An 11,158-nucleotide genomic window follows, 5' to 3' on the forward strand; every position below is an offset into this window, starting at 1 on the left:
CCTCTAAGGACCTGCGGCAGAAGATGCTGTGACTGCACTTCTGGCACGCCACCTGGTTCGAGTCCTTGACTACGCGACACTTCTCAGAAGAGAGAAGAAGATGCATATAAAATAGTTTGGACAGTCGTAAGGAACCTTGGTGAGCATAATAATAATGCCCCAACATCTCCTTGACCCTAATGCCCCAAAAAGTAAAAAAAAAAAAAAAAAAAAAAAAAAAAAACGTGTTCGGACTTTTTGTCTTTTTTTGTGGGGGGGAGGGCGGTATTTCTTAAAAAATGTAACGAAATACATTTCATTCTGGTTGTATCGCGATAGAAACATTCAAAATGTATTTCGATACAGGAATACAGATACTGGTGAAAAAAATGTTTTGCGATACAGAAATATAGATACGAAATGCATTTCTGAAATACTATCGCGATACATTTACGTTGCGATACTGCCCAACCCTGTATACACCAACTCGTGTTTACAAACAAACCGGAGCGGCCCTAGCAGATGCCACCGGCGCCGCGATGGAGTGTGGGCAAAAAGCTTGCTGTCGACCGTAAACAAACCATCGGAATGTGACGTCTTACTGGCAATGTCTGACTACTGTAGCGGCCTCAGCGAAATAAATGAGGCTCGTTACACCGCGAAACTTCGCTTGAAGAATGTGACATGCAGTGATTCATTCCGCGTGGATGCCGCAGAATGGACGCTAAAGCCTGATTCGCAAGCTGCGATTCTGCTCGCTATTTTCAGTCATGACGTCGCTCGGGCTGCAAAAGCGTGAACCGGAGCTGAGATGTCGCCGTCGATATTGAAAATTGCAAGCACCAAGTGAATCGGGCATAAGTCGGTGATGGCTACTGGTAACAATTGTCAACATGTTTGTATCTACTGTTCACACCGAGCCTATTTGTTCCAACCAAGCTTCAAACTTGGAAGTATTTTGAGTCCTGCCCTTCTTATCGCAATGACCAGACGTACGACAAGCAGAAACGTTTGGGAGCAGACAGTTCGAACGATCAGGTGGCCGTTTGAACTGAAGACTCACTAAACGTAGTCCGCAGGTGGTCTGTACAGCTTTGCGGTTTTCCCGCATTCATGCTGGAACAAAACAAATGTAACGACCAAAAGTATCCGTGAATTAACTCAAACTGCTTCCCGCACAAGCAATTGCCAGTTCTGACGAACGGTACTTGCCTGAAGTTAAAGTGGGAATTATACAAAGCCTATGGAAGCACTTACTATCAAGTTCACAACTGCTTTTCCTTCTATATTGAAACTGACGTCAACATTTCAAAGCTATTTTGAAAATAAACTAGGTGGTGCTATAGGCAAATTTGGAAGGGAAGAATACTTCCCTAAGGGGAAGTATTCTCACGTTCCAAATTCATCTTTCCGAGTTGGTGGTTACAGCACAGCTTGCGGCTGCATTGAGATGGTGGGGCCCCGCCAGAAAGACCGAGCATAGGCGTTTGTACACTCGGAACGTTTTTATTTTATGTTCTGGTGGTCGCACCTAGTGGAGCTCGCGCTACAGCCGGTGCCATAATGAGCCACCTCGACCTGCAACAGGGAAGAGAATATGATTCACCCCAAAAATGGGCAGGGATGTGGTGGGAGTGTGAACTTGATAGTGTTTCCATAAGCTTCGGATAATTCCTGTTCTAACTTCAGGTAAGTACCATTTGTCAGAACTGGTAATTATACTTCAAGTAATTATACTTCAGCCTCTGTCGCACTTACTGTCAAGTTCACAACTGCTCGTTCAAAGCCTTGGCATGCATTCTCAGCATCTGGGTTCCAAAGTGTGCCTGGATATCTGATTGCCGTCAGTAAAAGCAATTGAACGTCGCCTCGGAGGACCAGTCGGCTGCTGCTACAATGTCACCAAGTGGTACTCCGACCTCCATGGCTTTGGAGGTGCCGCTCCTCGCGTTGAGTGCGCTTTGAAAACCGACATGTAAATGCCCACAAGCGTTGCGTGTTTTATCCAGTGAGCTACTGTGTCCCGCGCTGCTGGGCGTAAAGGCTTTTGCGCAGTGAGCAGAAGCTGCGTGTGGGCGCCTCGGAGTCCTGCAGTCCGTTCGAGGTACACCTGCAAGCGTTCCACTGGACGCAATTCCTGAACCTCTTCAAATGGTGGGAAGAGGGTGGGAAGGGGTTAAGATGCCCCGGATGTCTTTCTGAGGCCACTGAGCGCAAGCTCCCAACCACGCGATTGCTTCCAGATGTGGCATGTTGAAAGCAGGCACAAGTCCTGCCTGCTGAAACAAGGGTTGACAGCATAGCTAGCTTGCTAGCGAGCGTTCTGAGGTTCAGGTTCTTGTTGGGACCCCACGACTGCAGGAGTTGTCACCGTCTCCGCCTTCCAAGTTGTGGGGTGTCGGGGCATGGGGAGGAGTTAGAATTAAATACTCCCTTCATCAGACGCACCACTACTGGGTGTTCCTCTAGAGGGCAACGATCAAAGTTCTGCAAGATCTGAGACGAGGCAGAGTGGTAACATCCTATAGTGTGATATGCCAGGCCCTCCTTAAAGAGGCTAGTGAGAAAGTTTAGCACCTGTGGTAGGAGTGGGAGAAAAGGGATTAAAGGGCGCTGCAAAAGCGTGCAACGGGATGCTACAAACAACCAAAACCACTCGTACAGCGTTGTCTCGAACGGATGACCATATTTTTCAAGAAAAGGAGGCGCATTTGACAGAATTGTTCACGTCGTGTTTCTCCGAGAAGGAGAGGGAACGGCCTCGCGTCTTCTCCGCCTCGCGGCCTTGAGGGAGCGGAGCGAAGAGGGGAGGAAACTAGGTATATTGTCACGGGTGGTGACCAAAGGAACACTAAATAAACAGAAAGAAAGAAACGTTTAATGTGGCGAACTTGTGCCAAAAACTAAAAGGGTACAAAGATAATAACAGAGCGTCGCGGGCGTCGAAGTTGGCGTAGCAGCACAGTCGAACGCTGGGGCGAAACTGACTGCGGCTCGCCACGCGGAGCCCCTTATGTACATGCGTGGTCTTCTGGAATAATCGGCGAAGAAACTTCGACGCGTGGAACATTCGGGCCTGGAACAAGCAACATGATTCTCGAATTCTCCAGAACACTAAATTAGAGGAATAAACAAAAGACATGTCGCTCCAGGATTCGAACCCTAGCTTTTCGCGTGGGAGGCAGGCGCGATAACCATTACGCCACGCGCGCGCTGCCTACTTGGCGAGCGCGCGCGGCATTACTCCCCCCTTTAAAAAGCGCATCGCCCCGATACAGCACAAAACAAAAAGCAAACAAAAAGAACGGTAAACTAAAGAGTCATTTGGAATACGTAAGGTCCACTGTCCTATCGAGCGTAGTACGGCTTCATGCGCACGACGTGGACGACTTCTGGTCGTGGAGGGCGGCGTGATGAAGTCCGTGTTCCATCGGGCATCACCTCGTAGTTCAGATCACCGAGTCGACGAAGTACTTTGTAGGGTCCGAAGTAGCGCTTTAGGAGTTTCTCACTGAGACCACGGCGGCGGATCGGTGTCCACACCCACACCCTGTCTCCGGGCTGGAAGTGGACGTCCCGACGACGAAGGTTATAGCGGCCAGCGTCGACACGTTGTTGGGCTTGAATACGGTGTCTGGTGAGCTGGCGGACTTCTTCTGCCCGTTGGGCAACCACCTGGGCGTCGTCGCTTCCGTCGAGAGCCGGTTCGTGGGGTAACATCGCGTCCAGCATTGTCGTTACCCTGCGCCCATGCACCAGTTGAAAGGGTGTCACTCCGGTGGTCTCTTGTACGGCCGTGTTGTAGGCAAAGGTGACGTACGGCAGCACCTCGTCCCATGTCTTGTGCTCCACGTCGACGTACATGGAAATCATGTCGGCGATGGTCTTGTTGAGTCTTTCCGTGAGCCCGTTGGTCTGCGGGTGGTACGCCGTGGTGCGACGATGGCTGGTGTGGCTGAGACGCAGGATTTCTTGGGTCAGCTGTGCCATGAACGATGACCCTCGGTCTGTGATCAGGACTTCGGGGGCGCCATGCCGGAGGACAATGGACTCGATGAAAAACTTGGCGACTTCCACAGCAGTCCCTGAAGGGAGGGCTTTCGTTTCGGCGTACCGCGTGAGATAATCTGTGGCGACGATTATCCAGCGGTTTCCCGATGTTGACGGCGGAAAGGGGCCAAGTAGGTCCATTCCGATATGCTGGAACGGTGCGGTCGGGGGAGCAATCGGCTGCAGGAGACCGGCCGGTTTCGTTGGCGGTTTCTTACGTCGCTGGCACTCGTGGCACGATCGGGTGTAGAGGTGGACGGCTTTGGGGAGCTTTGGCCAGTAATACTTGTCACGAATACGGGCCAGTGTTCGGCTGTAACCGAGGTGTCCCGACGTCGGGTCGTCGTGGCGTGCTTGAAAGATCTCCTCCCGAAGGTCGGTCGGGATTACCAGCAACCACGGTGTGCTGTTGTCGCCGAAGTTCTCTTTGTAGAGTACACCTTGTCGAATGGCGAAGGTCGGCAATACTCGTGAGAAGACACGTGGCACGGTACCCCCACCCCCTTCCAGGTGCTCGATTAATGCGCGCAGCTCAGGATCGTCCCGTTGACGTCGTGCCATGTCGTCGGCGTTTACAGCTCCTAGGAAGCTCTCGTCGTCATTGTCGTCGCTGCAGCCGGAAGGGGTTTCGACGGGGGCTCTGGAGAAGCAGTCGGCGTCGCTGTGCTTCCGGCCGGACTTGTAGACCACTGTCATGTTAAACTCTTGTAGTCGGAGGCTCCATCGAGCAAGACGTCCTGACGGGTCCTTCAGGTTAGCAAGCCAGCAGAGCGAATGGTGGTCCGTGACTACACGGAACGGGCTCCCGTACAAGTACGGGCGGAACTTCGTGATTGCCCAGACGACCGCAAGGCATTCTTTTTCAGTCGTGGAGTAATTTCGCTCCGCCATGGACAATGTCCGACTTGCGTAGGCGATGACTCGCTCGGTGCCTTCTTGAACTTGAACCAGTACCGCGCCAAGTCCTGCGTTACTTGCGTCCGTGTGAATCTCGGTTTCCGCATCCTGGTCGAAATGTCCAAGAACAGGAGGCGTCTGCAGTCGTCGCTTCAGCTCGTCGAATGCCTGCTGCTGCTCCTCGGCCCATTCGAACTTCTCGGCGTCCTTCGTGAGGTTTGTGAGCGGTGCGGAAATCCTTGCGAAATCTCGAACGAAGCGCCGATAGTAGGCACATAGCCCAAGGAACCTTCGCACGGCCTTCTTGTCTCTTGGCACTGGAAATGCTGCGACCGCGCGAGTCTTCTCTGGGTCTGGATGAATGCCTTCGTTACTAACCACGTGACCTAAGAACTTCAGTTCGTCATAGGCGAACCGGCACTTTGACGGTTTGAGAGTGAGCCCGGCGGTCTGTATGGCATGGAGAACCGTGCGGAGTCGTCGCAAGTGCTCGTCGAAGTCAGCTGAAAATACTACGACGTCGTCCAGGTAGACGAGACAGCTCTGCCACTTCAGCCCTGCCAGTACGGTGTCCATGACACGCTGGAAAGTTGCTGGCGCCGTGCATAGTCCGAAGGGCATCACCTTGAACTCGTAGAGTCCATCCGGCGTGACGAAGGCTGTCTTCTCTCGGTCCCGTTCGTCGACCTCGATTTGCCAGTAGCCGCTCTTCAGGTCCATCGATGAAAAGTATCGAGAGTGGCGCAGCCGGTCTAGAGTGTCGTCGATGCGGGGCAGTGGGTAGACGTCTTTCTTCGTAACCGTGTTGAGCTGCCGGTAGTCCACGCAGAACCGAAGAGTTCCGTCCTTCTTCTTAACCAGCACGACTGGAGAGGCCCATGGACTGCTTGAAGGTTGGATTATGTCGTCATTCAGCATCTCTTGAACTTGCTGCTGGATCACTTCCCTTTCCTTCGCGGAGACTCTGTACGGTGATCGATGCACAGGGCGCGCGTCGTCCTCGGTAACGATGCGGTGCTTGGCAACCGCGGACTGGCGCACCTTCGACGACGTCGCAAAGCAGTCGCGGTATTCGGCGAGGAGGTTAACCAGCTGACGTCGTTTAGGGTCCGGAAGCTTAGGGTCAATGTCGAGCTGCGCTGGCGACGTACTGTCTTGCTGGGACGGCGAGAATTCGTCAGTAATCGCGGTGATTTCGGCGGGGTTTCGGAGTTCCTCGACGTGGCCCACGGCTGCACCTTTCGTGAGGTGTTGCGTTTCGTTTCGGAAGTTCGTCACGAGGGCCACAGTCCGCCCATCCTGAAGTTCAGCTACTCCCCTTGCGACGCCTATGCCTCTTCCCAGGAGCAATTGGAGGTTTCCCTCGAGAAGAACTTCACCATAGGAAGCTTCATCGATCCCGACAAGCACGAAAACACTCGACCGCGGTGGTAGGTTTACGTGGTTTGCGAGGACTCGGACCGTGGGTGACGTCGCTTGGGGTTCCTCCGATGGTGGAGCAGGTTTTCGTAGCGTCAGCCGGTTTGTTCCGAGGTCGATGACGGCGCCATACTCGCAGAGAAAGTCCATTCCGAGGATAACGTCCCTCGAACAGTCTTGTAGAATGACGAACCTGACAGGGCACGTTTCACCGTGGATCTCGACGCGAGCAGTGCATCTCCCGATTGGTGTAATGAGATGTCCTCCGGCGGTTCGTATTTGGGGTCCTTCCCACGGCGTCATGACTTTTCGAAGGCGGCGGGAGAGCCTCCCACTCAAGACTGAGTAGTCTGCTCCGGTGTCCACGAGTGCCGATGCGTCGTGGCCGTCAATGACGACGTTTAGGTTGTTGGACACCGTTGCAGGGGCGTCGTAGCGATGCGTGGCGTCGGGGGAGTAAGAGCGCTCCGTCGTTCTTGGAGGCTCTTTACGTCGGTCGTCTTCGGCAACTCCACCTCCAGGGGTTGCCGCGCCTAGTTTCCCCGGCGAGGAGCGAGGGGTGACAGGCTTTCACGTCGGGGTCGGTGCATCGGCGAAGCTGGACGTCGCGGCGATGGCGACCGGAACTCTCGGCGGGACGCAGGCTCGGGGGACTGGGGTCGTCGCAGGTACTCGTCGATCTCCCGAGGGCGTTCACCATACCGGGGGCGCGGGTCGTTTGGGTGGAACCCGCGCAGCCCGAGTCGTCGGTATGGGCATCGGCGGTACACATGGTCGGGTTCCCCGCAGTGGTAGCAGAGCGGGCGTCGGTCGGCCGTTCGCCACACGTCGGTCTTCCTCGACGAGGGTTGCTCCGGGCGGACGTCCTGGACTTGCCCTTCCTGGCGTCGAGGATACTGTGACATCGGAGGGTCTCGTCGGGGTGGCGCCGTGGCCTGGCGGTTAGCTTGCGGCGGTCGTCGGGCCATGGCGGCGTAGCTCAAAGTCGGCTCCTCTGGCGTCGTCATGTTGATCGGAACCTCAGGTTGGAAGGCCCGATGAACTTCATCTCGCACGACCTCGGCTAGCGACAGGGAGGACGGGCGATCCATAGCGGGGAGCATCTTGCGGATTTCTTCCCGGACGACTTCACGGATGATGTCACGGATGCCTGGGAGGTCGGTACCAAGGTTGTATCCGGATGTCGCCAGAGTAGTCACGCCAGGGTGTCGCTCGTGGTGCCTGGCGCGTGCTGGTAGGGCACGTTCCATATTCGTCGCCTCCGTGACGAACCCGTCCACAGTTGTCGGGGGATTGCGAATGAGACCTCCGAATATCTCGCTTTTCACACCCCTCATCAGGTGTCGCAGCTTCTTCTCCTCTGTAGCCTGAGGATCGGCGCGGGCGCTCAGGCGAAGAACATCCTCGACGAAGCCGGTGACGCTCTCGTTGGGGCCCTGGGTTCTGGTTCGCAGTAGGTCCTCGGCTCTCTCTCGGCGGTGGTGGTTGCTGAACGTAGCCTTGAGATCGGTCTTGAACATGTCCCACGACGTCAAATAGGACTCATGATTCTCGTACCAGTGCTTGGCGGTACCCTCAAGCGAAAAATAGACGTTGTTCAGGCGCTGCTCGTCGGTCCAGCAATTGTGGCGGGCAACGCGTTCATACTGGTCAATCCAGTCTTCGACGTCTTCGTATTGCTCGCCGTGGAATGGAGCAGCCGTCCGCGGTACGACGGGCAGGTAAACGACGGCTGGAGCGGCCGGGGTCTCCGACTGGTTGGCCATCGTCGTCCTCCTTGTTTGCCTGGTCCTGGGTGGCAAGGGTCCTAACTCCGGGGGTAGGCCAAGGTTCCGGCGACTTAATCGGATCTCGGTCTGGTCCTCGTTGGGTTCTTGGGGGCTTGTGTTCGGACTTGCACTCCGAGAACTCGGAGGGGAGCGCTGCACGGGCATGCGGGTACCCCGCACCTCCACCAAAATGTCACGGGTGGTGACCAAAGGAACACTAAATAAACAGAAAGAAAGAAACGTTTAATGTGGCGAACTTGTGCCAAAAAACTAAAAGGGTAGAAAGATAATAACAGAGCGTCGCGGGCGTCGAAGTCGGCGTAGCAGCACAGTCGAACGCTGGGGCGAAACTGACTGCGGCTCGCCACGCGGAGCCCCTAATGTACATGCGTGGTCTTCTGGAATAATCGGCGAAGAAACTTCGACGCGTGGAACATTCGGGCCTGGAACAAGCAACATGATTCTCGAATTCTCCAGAACACTAAATTAGAGGAATAAACAAAATACATGTCGCTCCAGGATTCAAACCCTAGCTTTTCGCGTGGGAGGCAGGCGCGATAATTCCATTACGCCACGCGCGCGCTGCCTAGTTGGCGAGCGCGCGCGGCAATATTTACAGTCACGCGCCTCGTCGGCCTGGTTCAATCTCGACCTCTTTTCCAAAAATATGGCCGTCCATTCAAGATATCGCCTTACGAGTAGTGTTCTAAGGATTGTAGCATCCTGCCTACATCGCCTGCATTGTTTTTCCTGAAATCCAAATTTCGGTTCACCATCCCCTTAACAGTCCTTGAATGGCACCAGCGTTCCCACCTGCGCCAGCAAGAGGTATAGGTGAGCTGTGTTCCCTGCCTCCATGATGCCTCAATGAGGCGTGCAGCCTGCTCTGAAAGTTGGCTATGTGTTTGCTGGAGTTGGTCAGTCTCCATGCTGCTAGTGCCGGGCTCCCCGTGCTGAGCATTGGATGTACTTGCCCATCGTGGCTGTGCAGTAGGTCGTGTGAATGGGAAAGAAGACGTTCCTTGGTACAAGTGGTGCAGCAGCGAGGCATATCATGGCCGAGATGGCCAGACCGGAGCTACTAGAATGAGCGGACTTTTAGAGGTCTGCAACAATTGGCAATGCATCTGCTCACAAGGCTGAACGGTGGGAAGGCATGGAGGCCCTGCCCTGTCCAGTCCTGGCTGAGAGCATCCACTGCTGCCGCCCGAGCAGTGGCGGATCCAAGGGGGGGGGGGGGATCCCCCCTCCCCCTTCTTGGAGGGAAATTTCACATGGGTGGACCCCCCGGTACACACGAAAGAATGGGAGAATAGTATCGTTACAAATTTTCCGCCCCCACCAAAATGGAGTTCTGGATCCGCCCCTGCGCCCGAGGGTCTGGCTTCCAGCTGTAGTGCCTCAGCTGGCGGTTGGAGAAGTCTGTGGAAAGGTCCATGTGCATGGGGCCCCACAGACAATTGACCCTTACTGAATATGAGCAGGCCGTTTCCAACTGCTGGCATCCATCACTCCTGGCCACGCTTGGTTGGCACCCGTGTTGTGCCCCGGTATGTGTTGCACCCTGACTGATATTCCCCTTGCCCAACACCACGACCATAGCTCGTGGGCTATCCTGGTGAGTTGTGGGGAGCAGAGGCTGCCCCTCCTGTTGATGGCAGCTACTGCTGCTGTGTAGTCTAGCTCGAGAAGGATGGAGCCCCGAGACATTCTTTGCCAGCGCCTGCAGGGCCAGGAAGGCTGCCATCAGCTCCAGGGCATTGATGTACGAAGTGGATTGGAGTGGTGTCCAGTGATGCCCGATCGTCCACCCCTCCGAGCATGCTCCCCACCCCTTCAACGAGCTGTCCGACTGTATCGTCTGCACTACTGGGGGTGTCTTGATCTGGCCCTTTGGGATCTTCCCGAGTGCTCGGATCCACCACGCTAAGTCCTGCTGCGTGTCCCTGGATAGTGTAAGAGTGGTTGTGTACGTGCCTCTCTGTAGGGCTTGTCTCAAATCTGTTGGAAGGTTCCCGATATAAAAGGAACCCTCCGGCAGCACCATTAGGCATGCATTCAGTTGTCCCGCCAAGCTTGCAACCTGGCGGGCAGTGATCCCTGGTTGCTCTAGCCTCTGCTGTAGGTGGTCCCACAGGTTGGCGAGTTTCTCTCCAGCGAGCTCGAGCGTCAATTGTCTCAAGTCTATTGATGGTCCCAGAAACAACAAGTCTTGGGATGACGTCAGTACTGACTTCTCCAAGTTTACGGCAAAACCCAGGTTTTGTAGGAGGTTCCCGATTAGACGTCCCTGGTTTGTTAGTAGGGAGGGGATGTTGTTCAAGAACATGACGATGCAAAGTCCTTTGGACCGGAGATAGGCCGCGACTGGTTTCAATAGTTTTGTGAAAACTCGGTGACGACCTGAGGCCAAATGGTAGCACGTTCCAACGATAGGACCTGTCCCCCTCGCGAAAGCCGAGCCAGGGGCGGTCCTGATGGCAGATTGGGACAGACTGATATGTGTCCTTCAGGTTGGTATACGTATCGTGGAGTTACCCTGCTGGGTAAGATCCCTCACCGAGTGCCACCCCTCCATCTTGAAGCGGTTGTGTTCCACCGACTCGTTTAGTTGTCCGAGATCTAGGATTGTTGTTCTTCTTTGGCACTACAAAAAAGGGGGAGAGGAACTTCACTTTAAAAGGCGGTACCCGAGAGACTGCTCCTTTTTTGACTAGCTCGGACAGTGCCTCCCGGACCCGATTTGACTGCCCTCGGGTCGGCACGCTGCGCGACCCTTGAATCGCTGGTACTTCTGTAAACTACAGCTTGTCCCTCTGTGTTGTCTGAAGGACCCATGCATCGTGGGTGAGTAGCCTCCATGCTTCGCGGCAATATGCCAGTCGGCCTGCGGGCGGTACTGCTAAGAGGTGCGGGTTTACACTTGACTCTTCCTTGATGAAGGTAGGTGTAGCTCGTGTAGCCTCGGGAAGGGGGCCCCCTATGAAAGGTCTGCTGCCCCCCCTCCCCCCCCCCCTCCGGCTCTGGGCGCTGGTCCCCGGGGC

The 11,158-nt window shown here is 55.0% G+C and overlaps 1 pseudogene; it reads right to left on the reverse strand.

Annotated features, from left to right (window-relative positions):
* Positions 1–2,155: 2,155 nt before the first annotated feature.
* On the reverse strand, positions 2,156–9,170 carry LOC115329182 (annotated as a pseudogene).
* Between the last annotated feature and the right edge of the window lie 1,988 nt (positions 9,171–11,158).

This window comes from Ixodes scapularis, unplaced genomic scaffold (assembly GCF_016920785.2).
Source record: "Ixodes scapularis isolate PalLabHiFi unplaced genomic scaffold, ASM1692078v2 PGA_scaffold0__279_contigs__length_252992795, whole genome shotgun sequence".
NCBI lineage: Eukaryota > Metazoa > Arthropoda > Arachnida > Ixodida > Ixodidae > Ixodes > Ixodes scapularis.